Source organism: Triturus cristatus, chromosome 5_2, assembly GCF_964204655.1.
Source record: "Triturus cristatus chromosome 5_2, aTriCri1.1, whole genome shotgun sequence".
NCBI classification, from domain to species: Eukaryota; Metazoa; Chordata; class Amphibia; order Caudata; family Salamandridae; genus Triturus; species Triturus cristatus.
Window position 1 is genome coordinate 179,271,597 of NC_140588.1, and position 13,381 is coordinate 179,284,977.

The window sequence follows — 13,381 nt, forward strand, 5'->3', positions numbered from 1 at the left end:
AAGGCCTTTCCATAGATCCGGCATGGGTAAACCAATTGAGCACTATTCCGGTGACCCAAGAGGCGGGTAGTGCATCCCATACAGAGCTTGGGATGCTCTTGTCCTGGAATATTGCAGGGTTAAAATCTAAATTGGAAGATCCAAATTGGGTAACATTTGTTAATCTTTATGATATCTGCTTATTCCAGGAGACCTGGATACTCGAGGCCCAGTTTCTGTTGGGTTTCCTGAACTTCAATGTTCTGGCGGTCAAGGGTAAAAAGGGTCGCCCTTCTGGTGGTCTCACTATATGGATTAGACAGGATCTTGGTGTCACTGTTAAGGAGCTTCCTACCTCACACCCAGATATCCAGTTCCTTAACCTCAAGTTTAAAGATGGAAAGCTCCTGGATATCTATAATGTTTACATTAGAAGCACAAGTGGAAAGAAATCTGATACCATAGGCCGATTGGATGAACTTATGCTTTCTTATTCCCAACACTCCTATGTTATTTTAGCTGGCGATTTTAATACAACCTTTGAACCACTTCTTGGTGTTGATCGGAGTATTTCAGTGGTAGAGGATGACTTATGGGGTGTCCCAAGTCTAGATCTTGAACCTGCTATTCGCTGGACTGAAATAGCAATCCAGATTAATGCGCTTTGTCTGAATATGGGGCTTCGTGCAACAAATGGCAGGGCTGTACAAGATAAGCTAGGGACCGCTACTTTCAAGAGTGGTTGCCGTACTAGCAGGATTGATTATATCTTATTATCACTAGAGCTTTGGGAGACCCTGAGGGACATGACGGTTATAGACAGATTGGAGAGTGACCACAATCCTCTCTCCCTGTCCATCTCGTATTGGGTGACCCCCACCGCCCATAGTGGTTTTCCTCCACAGTACCAACAAGATGTAGTTATCACTAACGATTTGCGCCATGTGAAGTGGACTAAGATTGTCCAAAGTCAAGAATGCTTAACACGTATTTTAAATAGTTTAGAGCTTGCTACCCAAGATTTAAGTGTTGTATATAACCAGTGTCTCTTGGATTCACATTGCACACCTGAAATGTCGATCCACGATTCCTTCTTCCTCGAACTTAAAAATATTTTTGTAAGGCCCAGCAAATTACCTAAGCCCAAACAAGATCTTTCAACACGATGGTATTCTACTGAATGCAGAGATGCCCGTGAGAATCTGGGAATTGCATTGAAATCTGGCGACAGTCTGAAAGTTCGTATCGCCAGATATGACTATAAGCAAGCTATCTTTAAATCAAAGAGAGCGTGGGACCTCCAAAGATGGCAGGAACTTAGGGAAGCTGGTGCCCAAAAGGATATGAGACGTTTCTGGTCTGTTTTTAAATGGGGTACTGGGGGTAATCCTGATAAACCCCAAAATTGGGTCTCGCAAGATGCTTGGGTCAAGCATTTTGAGGCTTTGTATGCTGTTGAAGAAGATACGTGCCCCTTTTCTAATTATCAAATTATCTTTTATAAGGAAGATGCATTTTCCATAGGTGATGTTGCTGTTGCCCTTAAGACACTGGTTCCTGGAAAAGCCCCTGGGATGGATGGAGTCCCTGCTGATATTTTTTTGAATAATTGTAAATCTTGGGGAAATTATATTTTAATTTTAGCCAACTTGATTGCCAGAGGTGCCCCGATTCCCACTTCTTGGAAAGGTGCTGAAATTATCCCGGTGTTCAAGAAAGGAGATAAGTCCCTCCCTGCCAACTATCGTCCAATCAGCTTGATTGATACTACACAAAAGATCTTAGGCAGGTTGATCCTGAATAAAGTGCTGGACTGGGCTTTAGAGAATGCAATCCTTTCCCATTTACAGGCTGGTTTTAGAGCTAGAATAAGCACCATTGACCAGGTGCTGCATTTTGCTATGCTCTACTGGAAAGTAGTCTACTTAGGGGGGGGCAGCTCATATGCTGCCTTTATAGATCTTAGGGCAGCCTTTGATCTTGTCCCCCGGGCATCCCTATGGACCACTCTAGATAAAATGGGGATGCCTGCAGTCTTAATCTCCCTAATTGCCAGACTTCATGTAGATAATTTTGCACAGATCCGATGGGGTGGTGTCGGCCAAGTGACTAAACAGTTTCCTATCCAGAAGGGGGTCAGACAGGGATGCGTACTTGCACCAACTTTATTCTCCCTGTATATCAATGATGTGGCTGCATTATTGATAGATGCAAATGTAGATGCCCCCTCTTTGGCAGGTAGAAAAATTCCTATTTTAATGTTCGCTGACGATTGTCTTATAATTTCTAAAACACCGAGTGGCCTACAGAAGTCTCTAGGTATTTTTGAGGACTTTTGTTTAGCCCGCGGCCTCGAAATTAATGTTTTAAAATCTAAATGTATGTCTTTTAACCAGTCGAAATCTTTTAAAAGTAAAATATATATGAATAATATGCCATTGGACCAGGTCCAAGATTTTACATATCTAGGTATTTGCATTCAACATGATTTGGGTTGGAAAAAGCAAGTAGATTTGGCATCCCTTAAATATTCCCAGCTCTCTGGCGCGTTAAGTAAAGAACACGCCAAATCCCTGACCAATCCCATTAACCCTGCCCTTCGGGTGTATGATGGCAAAGTGGTTGGTGCTGCGCTCTATGGGGTAGAGTTGTGGGGATTCGATAATGTATATAAACTATCTACCTCTGAAAATAGATTCTTAAGGAATCTCACTAAACTACCTCAGAGTACTCCCCTTTGCCCCTTGTCCTATGATCTAGGTATAAGGCCAATAGCACTAATTGCCCTGTTTCGCCCAGTTTTATATTGAAGACGCCTATGGGTGACACCTGAACTTAGGCTCTTTGCTCTTGGCCTGATCGATATTATTAAATTGGATACTTTTCATAAGGTCAAGTGGCTCCGCAGATTGCGTGACTCGTTCCAAGACCTGGGCTTAAAAAACTTGTGGGAGGATCCACTAAATGCTAGCTTCCCGTCTAAACAAGTATTGAAGGCTTTATATTGGGAAAAGGTAGCAACTCGAGTCTTTAGTTCCACAGCCCCGCTTTCATTGTCTGGTATCTTTCTTGATTTTAAGGATACTATTTCTCTGGCACCCTTTTGGGATGACATCACAAATCCTTTGGACAGGAAACTATATTTTCAATTTAGGGTTGGCAGTCTCCCAGTAAGAGAGTTTACTTCTAGATGGGCTGTGTCCAACGCGCTTAACTGTCCTGGTTGTACTGCACCTATTGAATCGGTCAATCATTTTCTGTTCCAATGTCCATCCTATGTAATTCCCCGCCAGTTTTGGTTAAAATCAATGTGCCGGCAGCTGGGTACCAGAAATGCTAAGGTGGCAGTGCGTATCATGCGTTCTGCTGAAATCCCATTTGTCTACATATCTGTTGCCAAGTTTCTAGGTAGGGCATGGGTGATCAGGAGTAAAATGTTGGCGGGATAACCATCTCGATATTCTGTAATGTCAATCTTTTTGCAAATGCCTTTATTTATTGTCTTAAATTATTTTTTAACATGTTATTTGTAACTGTGTATATATATAAATTTTGTATGCTTTTATGACAATCATCGAATAAAGCTTTCTTGACTGACTGACTGTAATCTTTATGTTTTTTTATCCAGTTGACCACTTGATTAAATGTTGCACCTTGGCGAGAGGATGTGGTGTTACTTCCAGAGCTGCAGACTTTGCAACTGGGGAACCAGGTTGGAGTTTCTGCTTCAGCTCAACATTCTGTGATTCTGGTCAAATCACTTAATCTCCCCATGTCTACAACCAAAATGAATTTGATCTTGTGTGATGCAACCAATGCTCATGTAAAGCATTCCAATACCTGACATGTCTGCACTATATAAAACTGCAAATACACAAAAAATAAGTGTTTTGCACACTTCTGTCATTGGGCTACATGTGGGCTACATCTGGGTGATATTTGTGCTGCATTTAGGGCTATTTTGTGTCTGGTGGCCATCTTGGGACATTTATTTGTTATGAAGTTTCCTAATTTCCTCATTTACTGCAGTCTCCTCAGTAGGAAATGCTTTCAGTTTTTTACTTTGATTCCATCAAGAAGGTATTCAGATATGTCACACATTTGCCATAAATTCTGGATGTTAGCACTCTAGTTGCTCATTAGATCACTGTAGTAAAGCTACTGCTCACCACGGAAGTCTGCTGCTGGTATTAAAAGTGCATGTTTCAGTCTGCATATCAGAATTTTTTAATGAAATAGAAGAGGATTTGAGAAGTCACTCAAAATGTGCCCTAAGTTTTTCTTTCTTCAGCACTAATCATAATTTCTATGGCAAAATGAACCCCCTCATTGTGTTCCTTTTTAAATTAAATGTTTTAAGTGTTACCAGTTTATTCCAATCAAGATGGCTTCAGGTGTGCCATACTTTTGTCATAAGTAAGACTGTTAGCGCTCTAGTTGTTCGTTAGAACACTCTGGGACATTCTGTCATTAGGCTATACTTGGGCTACATCTGGGTGATATTTGGGCTACATTTGGGCTCTTTTGTCTCTGGTGGCCATCTTGGGAGATTTATTTGTTATGAAGTTTCCTAATTTCCTCATTTACTGCAGTCTCCTCAGTGGGAATACTTTCAGTTTTTTATTTTGGTTCCATCAAGAAGGCATTCAGATGTGTCACACATTTACCATAAATTCTGAATGTTTGCACTCTAGTTGCTCATTAGATCTCTGTAGTAAAACTACTGCTCACCAGGGAAGTCTGCTGCTGGTATTCAAAGTGCATGTTTCACTCTGCATGTCAGAATTTGTTTATGAAATAGAAGAGGATTTGAGAAGTCAAAATGTGCCCTAATTTTTCTTTCTGCAGAACTAATCATAATTTCTATGGCAAAATGAACCCCCTCATTTTGTCCCTTTGTAAATTAAATGTTTTAGCGCTCTAGTTGTTCGTTAGAACACTCTGGGACATTCTGTCATTGGGCTATACTTGGGCTACATCTGGGTGATATTTGGGCTACATTTGGGCTCTTTTGTCTCCGGTGGCCATCTTGGGAGATTTATTTGTTATGAAGTTTCCTAATTTCCTCATTTACTGCAGTCTCCTCAGTAGGAAATACATTCAGTTTTTTACTTGGTTCCATCAAGAAGGCATTCAGATGTGTCACACATTTGCCATAAATTCTGAAAGTTAGCACTCTAGTTGCTCATTAGATCACTGTAGTAAAGCAACTGCTCACCAGGGAAGTCTGCTGCTGGTATTCAAAGTGTATGTTTCAGTCTGCATGTCAGAATTTGTTTATGACATAGAAGAGGATTTGAAAAGTCAAAATATGCCCTATTTTTTCTTTCTGCAGCACTAATCATAATTTCTATGGCAAAATGAATCCCCTCATTGTGTTCCTTTGTAAATTAAATGTTTAAAGTGTTACCACTTTATTCCATTCAAGATGGCTTCAGGTGTGTCATACTTTTGTCATAAGTAAGACTGTTAGCGCTCTAGTTGTTCGTTAGAACATTCTGGGACATTCTGTCATTGGGCTATACTTGGGCTACATCTGGGTGTTATTTGGGCTACATTTGGGCTCTTATGTCTCTGGTGGCCATTTTGGGAGACTTATTTGTTATGATTTTTCCTAATTTCCTCATTTACTACAGTCTCCTCAGTAGGAAATACTTTTAGTTTTTTACTTTGATTCCATCAAGAAGGCATTCAGATGTGTCACAAATTTGCCATAAATTCAGAATGTTAGCACTCTAGTTGCTTATTAGATCACTGTAGTAAAGCTACTGCTCACCAGGGAAGTCTGCTGCTGGTATTGAAAGTGCATGTTTCAGTCTGCATGTCAGAATTTTTTAATGAAATAGAGGATTTGAGAAGTCACTCAAAATGTGGCCTAATTTTTCTTTCTGCAGCACTAATCATACTTTCTATGGCAAAATGAACCCCCTCATTTTGTTCCTTTTTAAATTAAATGTTTTAAGAATTACCACTTTATTCCAACCAAAATGGCTTCAGGTGTGCCATACGTTTGTCATAAGTAGGACTGTTAGCGCTCTAGTTGTTCTTTAGAACACTCTGGGAAGCTGCAGTAGAACACAAAGGAATCAACTGACAGGCTCTGCCCTTGTTGGATGTACATGTTTTACTGAGAATGTCAGACTTCATTCTCACATGACTGAGAAAGATAATGTGAATTTACAGAAAATATGCTCTCAGTTAGCTTATAGATCACCTTCCAAACCTCTGTGGGAAAAGCATGAGAACATAGTTTTCTCTCAAACATGATTCATGATATCACAGCAGAAGGCTTTTTCACATGGTAAAATCACCTTAGAACACACCACAATTCCTAAAATGAGTATGGTACATCAACAAATGATTTATAATGTAACTAAAGTCTTAAAACCTTCTATTAATTGCAATGCTTTTTAATGAGGTGCTATCATGTATATTGGTCTCAAGATGGCTGCCAACACTTCTTGGATGAAGTGCTGACAGCCAATCAGATCTCACGATGAGATGTGTGGTTAGGCTCCGCCCAGATATATATGTGATTTTACTTTTGATTTTCTCAGGAACTACTGAACGGATTTACACCATTTATGCAAAAGCCACATGCCTGACCTGAGGACTACCTCTTTGTCAAATTTCAAGTAATTCTGCTCAGCCGTTCGGACAGTACATTCGACTAAAGGTCCTATGGGAAAATGCTTGGCAAAAACGCGTTTGGGACCCCCCTTTTTTCTCAGCCCCCGCTTGACGAATCATCCCGAGACTTTCAGGGTAGGAGCTGAGCGGAGTGCCACATTAGTTTTGAAAATTTCACGAAGATAAGTCAACCGGCACCAAAGTTATTCAAAATAGAATTTTCAGATTTCCTATGGGAACTCGGTCCTAACTATAACTATATATATATATATATATATATATATATATATATATATATATATTCACTTAAAAAAACATAGGTTTCACACATGTTATAGTTAGAAATTAGCATTTAAAAAACCTTGCAAATTCACTTAAAAAACCATAGGTTTCACACATGTTATAGTTAGCCGGACATTTTACTCGTAAAAAAACATTGAAATTCCACCGTTATATTTAGTTCAGCTAACTATAACTCGCGCGCCCGCAATCCACTGCTGATGACGTCACATATTACATCACTCATGACATGGTCAGTGACATCACTCATGACATCACTGATGACATCTCAAATGACATCACTGATGACATCACTGATGACATCATCCAGTGACTATGTGTCTTTCTGGAAAAATTATTATTTTTTATATATGTTATCTAAAGGTTAATGGAAGACTAAATTGGTAAATAAGTGTCTAAGTGGATGTCTTTTTTTGAAAAATTAATTGTATAACTGACTTATTAACAGTATCTTAGTGAATACAAGTATTAGTGAGTAATGTTTAAATATTTAAATATCTGTATCAGTGTCTAACTTTGCGTATAAGTAGCTGCATGGGTTGGTGAGTAGCTACATGAGTGTGTATTTGGGTTATTAGTTCATTTTTAGAGTATCAGTATGAGTGACTGTATGGTTCAGTGGGGGATCTTACTTAGTGTATAGATGCATGAATGAGTGACTCATTGTTTGTATGTGTTTTGAAGACAGTATGTGAGCAGGACAGTATGGGTGGATGAGTGTGTATATGGGTGAGTAAGAGAGTAAATGACTGTCTCAATAGTGTCTTTATGAGTAAGTCCATATGTTTTCAAGTAGTATATGTGAGTATTGATGTATATAAGTGAGGATATATGAGAGTGAGAGATTAGAAGAGTTCCTGTATAAATAAGTATGTGTTTCTATAAGTGATTGTTTAAAAGAGTAAGTATGTGTACGTTTCTGTAGAAGTAAGTGTAGTGGTGTGTCTATAGCTGTATATGCAAGTAAATGGATGTTTATTTGCATGTGTGAGTATGTGTGTGAGTAACTCTATGTCTGAGTGTAGGTGTGTAACAGGATGTATAGTTGTATGAGTAGATATGATGACTGAGTACATGTATGAGTGACTATATAGAAGTGTTGATGAATAAGTGGATGCGTATGTAGATTATGGAATTACTGAATAGGTTGTTCTAACTGGTACTGGTATCTCTATAGTTTTCAAAACTTTAGTTTGTATTTTTCAATGTGTGTATCAAAGTTTATATTAGGATAAGAGGAGGTCTGCCACTCTTACACAATGATGATGTCATCAGTGATGTCATCAGTGATGTCATTTGAGATGTCATCAGTGATGTCATGAGTGATGTCACTGACCATGTCATAAGTGATGTAATATGTGACGTCATCAGCAGTGGATTGCAGGCGCGCGAGTTATAGTTAGCTGAACTAACTATAACGGGGGAATTTCAATGGTTTTTTACAAGTGAAATGTCCAGCTAACTATAACATGTGTGAAACCTATGGTTTATTAAGTGAATTTGCAAGGTTTTTTAAATGCTAATTCCTAACTATAACGTGTGTGAAACCTATGGTTTTTTTAGTGAATTTGCAAGGTTTTTTAAATGCTAATTTCTAACTATAACATGTGTGAAACCTATGTTTTTTTTAGTGAATTTGTAAGGTTTTTTAAATGCTAATTTATGTATGCATTATTATATTTTTTATATATTTATTTTACAATAAACTACCTATGTATATAGTTATAGATTGACTGTATCCTGTAATATGGAATGGCTCAGCTCTTTTTTTTTGAATTTGGATAAAGTTGAACAGCATAGTTAATACCTTCTATAAACTTATAAACATTTTTTTTTTAAAGTGTTTTTCACCGTGCGCGCCTAGGACGTTAGGAAGTGTCTTCCGTTACTTGTTTTCACGTTCTTAACTTTTTTCATTAGCTATCTTCTGCCGCGGGGGTGCGTGCTCCGTGCGCGCATGCGTGCGTGCTCCGTGTGTGCTTTGTGCGCGCATGCGTGCGGGCACCGCGCGCGCACCGTGCCTGCACCCCCCGATTTAAAAAAAAAAAAAAAGGCCTAGGACGTTAGGAAGTGTCTTCCGTTACTTGTTTTCACGTTCTTAACTTTTCTCTTTGGCTATCTTCTGCTGTGGGGACCGCGTGCTCCGTGCGCGCATGCGTGCGTGCTCCGTGCGTGCTTTGTGCATGCATGCGTGTGGGCACCTGCGCGCACCGTGCGTGCTCCGTGTGTGTGCGCGCACGGCAAGTCATGTGATTACGAAACAACACTTTTCATTGGTTCATAGTAGTTTCTGTTCCAGAATCTTCAAACACCACACCCACTCCCCTCACTATTTCTTCTTATTTCCTGGGAGAAGGTTGCAGAACAGCTACTCGAGTGAAATCTTACTTGAAAATGGCAGAACAGCAGTCAACTTCAGGGAGTGAGGAGGAGACCTTTGTGGAACCACCAAGGAAGAGCAAGCAAAAACACTTTTACATCTGGAATTATTTCACATTTCCAGAGGGCCAGAAGAAGGTGAATGCACCGAAGGTGACATGCACTATTTGCGGAAGTGTCCTGTCTAGTGGAGATCCGAGCAAAAAATACTCCTTTAGTATTTATTCCATGCTGAGGCACTTCAGAACAGTGCATCCTATCCGCTATGCTCGAGAAACAACTAGAGCCCTAAGGGACAACCCTCCAGCTGCTCAGCTGAGCACATCATCTGCGGCCGCAGATTCACCGTGCACCAGGCAACTGGACATCCGCCCCCTTTTCAAGAAGGTGCACATTCATTGCAATGTGCGCAATGCTGTTCTTTGTTACGGAGAGAGCAGCATTAATTTGATTGAGAACAAAATCCAGCAGCACACATGCTCCACCCCATAATTTTTTTCATTTTTTTTTTTTGTTCCTGTCGAACAGTTTTTCATTCCCAGTATTTTTTTGGGTGCTCTAAAAAAAAATAAAAAAAAGACAAAATTGTTAATAAACAAAAAAAAATACAAAACAAAAAAGACAAAAAAAACTGTTCTTATCGGAACTCACTTCACTTCTCCAAGAAGAGCTATATTCCTAATATACTGTGTTGTAATTTTATTGAATGAATGTGTAGTGTATACATAAATGATTGAAATGATTGAAATGACTGAGTGAAGAGGAGGAAAGGACAGACAGAATGAGTGAGAAAAGGAAAGTATGATCAGTCATGAAAGGGAAGTGAAAGACTGACTGCAACAAAAGGACTAAGGGTAGAGGATACAGGTAAGAAGAGTGAATGAGTAAGGGAATGGCAGTGAGTAATGGAGAGTGATGGAGGGGGAGTGAGAAAAGGGGGGTAAGGGACGGAGATAGGAAAAGGGAGTAAGGGATGAAGAGGATGAAGTACAGCAGGGTAAAGGGATTGAAAGTAAGAGAAGTGGAGTGATGGTGAGATAAGGGGTATGAGGATTAGAAAAGGGGGTAAGGGAAAGTGAGAGATGGGGAGTGAGGGGATGGAGGGATTTAGGAAACTGGAGGGAAAGAAAGGGAGTCAGGATTTCAATGAGCAAAGGAGAGTGAGGGAGAGTGAAGGAAAGAATGCGAAAAGATGAAGGGGTGTGAGATTCAGACAGGAGGAAGTGAAGTAGGAGAATAGGAGTGACTATGAGTAAAGGATAGTGACAGTTAGGGAAGGTGAGGGAAGGAGAATGACGGAGAAGGTTAAAAAATTAACATAGAAAATGAGTGATGGAGAGAGGAGGAGTGGTAGAAACAAAGGGGCAGATTTATGTTAGACTTGCGCCACTTTTACGCCACCGTTGCGTCACTTTTGTGACACAGCGGCGGCGTAAACCCTGCACCACGTTGCGCCCTATTTACATCGTGACGCATCTATGGAGATGCGTCACGGTGTAAAGCCCTGCGCCACATTAAACCTGCGTCAGGTTTAATGTATGCAGGGTGGGCGTTCCAGTGGAAAAAGCCTCAGAAAAGTGACATAGTGAAATCTACAAGATTTCACTCAGTCACTTTTCCGACGCTGCTGCGTCAAAACCTTGCGCCTGCTTGAAGCAGGCATAAGGCATGACGCAGCATGTTAGGTATGGGCAGTCCCTAAACATTGCTGGAGTTGCGTCGTGCTTGCGACACGACTCCAGCAATGCGCCGCCCTTACGCCATCAGATGCATCACGCATCTGTTTATCCTTGCGCCACAATGCGCTGCATTGTAAATGCGGCGCATCTGTGGTGGCGCAAGGATAAACTTGCGTGACGCATCTTTCCTGGCGCATCCCTGCTGATTTGCAGGGATGCGCCAGGAAACATAAATCTGCCCCAGAGATGTTAAGGAAATTAAGGGTAAGACAGACAAAGGGAGAGAGACAGAAACAGAGACAGAGAGCAAGGAACTGAGAAGGAGTAAGGCAGTTTGAATGACTGAGACATATGGAGACAGGGAGAGAAACATGGTTGAAAAAATAGTGATGGAGGCAGTAAACCTAGGGGAGTAGTAGAAAAGGAGTGAGGAAGTTACGAAAGAGCAGTAAAGGAAGAAGAGAGAGGGAAGGGGAATGAGAAAAGCAGAGTGAGGAGAAGTGAAGAAAAGGTAGCATGAAAGTGAAGGGGTGAGAAATACAGATATTTTAAACTTACCTGACCAACAAAATAACTTAATTAGAAATAAATGGGTTTTTTTTAATTACAAGAAAAATAGATTCAATTTCCTAAATTTTCTTTCTCGATCTGAAAAAAAAGAAAAAAAGTAGTAATATTTAACAATACATTTTACAATACAGTACACATATTTTCATATTTAACAAAGTAATTCTTTGCCCTTTTTTTTGCTGTTTTCAGAATATATTGAATTTCACTGAAAATAGTGATATCAATTGCATTCATCACTTAACAGCGGGCAAAAAAAATAAACAATCTGAAAGATTGTTTAAAAAAGCCCTGAATCTATCCTCAGTAAAACATACCTTGATAGAAATGTAACATATATATTAAAAATATCTTCTAAGAACAATAACTATTTGCAATAAATAACGTCTGTAAATCTTGTTGCTTAAGCACATACACCAAAATAATATCTGTCAAAAAAGTCCACAATAGAAACATTTACCTTTCCACGAGGCCAAATGGTAATTTTTAAACCCTTTTTTGGTGAAATATCCAATGATAATTCTATAAAATCGAAATAATGGTTTCTTCAGTTGCTGCAATTTGTATCTAAAATTTTGGTTTTAGAAAAATTAAGTAGGAATTTGGTAATTCTGCAGGCAAACGTTGCCTGAAAATCAATTGAGAATCATTACACAGTGTCCAGCCTTTTTCACATTTTAGATAAACTTTGTAATGACCAGAAGTTATAGAAGGTCCATCATGGAAAATTATTGCAACTGCAACAAAAGTCTTTCCTGATATTGATAATTGATTTCCTACAAACTTCTTTATAAAAGTGTCCAATTTTGTTCCATCAGCTCTACAACATTGCATCATTAAAATGATATACTGTCCATATTTCTTTAAAAATAACATTGATAACATTTCTGATTTACATTGAGAACATTCCATGTTGTGATTTGCATCTTTAACTAATTTACTAAAAGTCACTGATTTACTGTCTGGTAATGTTAAATGTATGAACCTTTCAGAATCAACATTAGTGCTGCATGTGTTCATACAGTTTTCACAACAATGTCCCCATTTATAAGAGAGACCAAACATATTTTCTATTTCTACCCCTTCATCTTCCAGTACCATAAGCATATACATTAAGAATTCCTGTGCATCTTGCTGGACATTTTCAGTAAACTGTGTACATCCAGAACATACATCTAAAAGATTTCTAACATCAGAAGCACTTTCTATTTTAGTTTTATCATTACTCAACTTCTCATAAAGGAAACTCAGCAGAGAACAAAATCTTTTTTCATGATTTAGTATTATCTGCTCTTGCAAACTTTCAAGATAAAATACAACATTCAGCACTACATTAGCGTAGCAGTTGACACCAGAGCTATTTTCAAAATGACAACCAACAACCTCTTCAACATTGTCCTTTTTCTTTTTGCTTACAATCACAAACCCTCTCCTTTTGTTTTCTCTTCTGTACATCCTCATTACAGATATTCTCAATTCTCCTTTTCCGACAAACAACACGTTTTTCAAACACAGGATACTGACCTAAATGAGGAGCATAGCTTCTTCTTAATCTATTATACTCCTTTACACAATTTGCATCAGCACTAACATTTGAGTCATCAAAGTCTATCATGAATAAACCAGATAATTTTTTCAAACGTGACAAAGCAACATATGCCATACCTTCTTTAAACACACTAGATCCAATGTTTACAAAAGCACTGTCTACAGTTAATCCTTGAGATTTGTGAATAGTTACAGCATATGCTAGAGAAAACGGAAACTGCTTCCTACGTACATATAAGTCTTTCACAAGCAAAAAACAAACTGAACAACGACTAATGTCTTTAACCTCTTCAATCTGA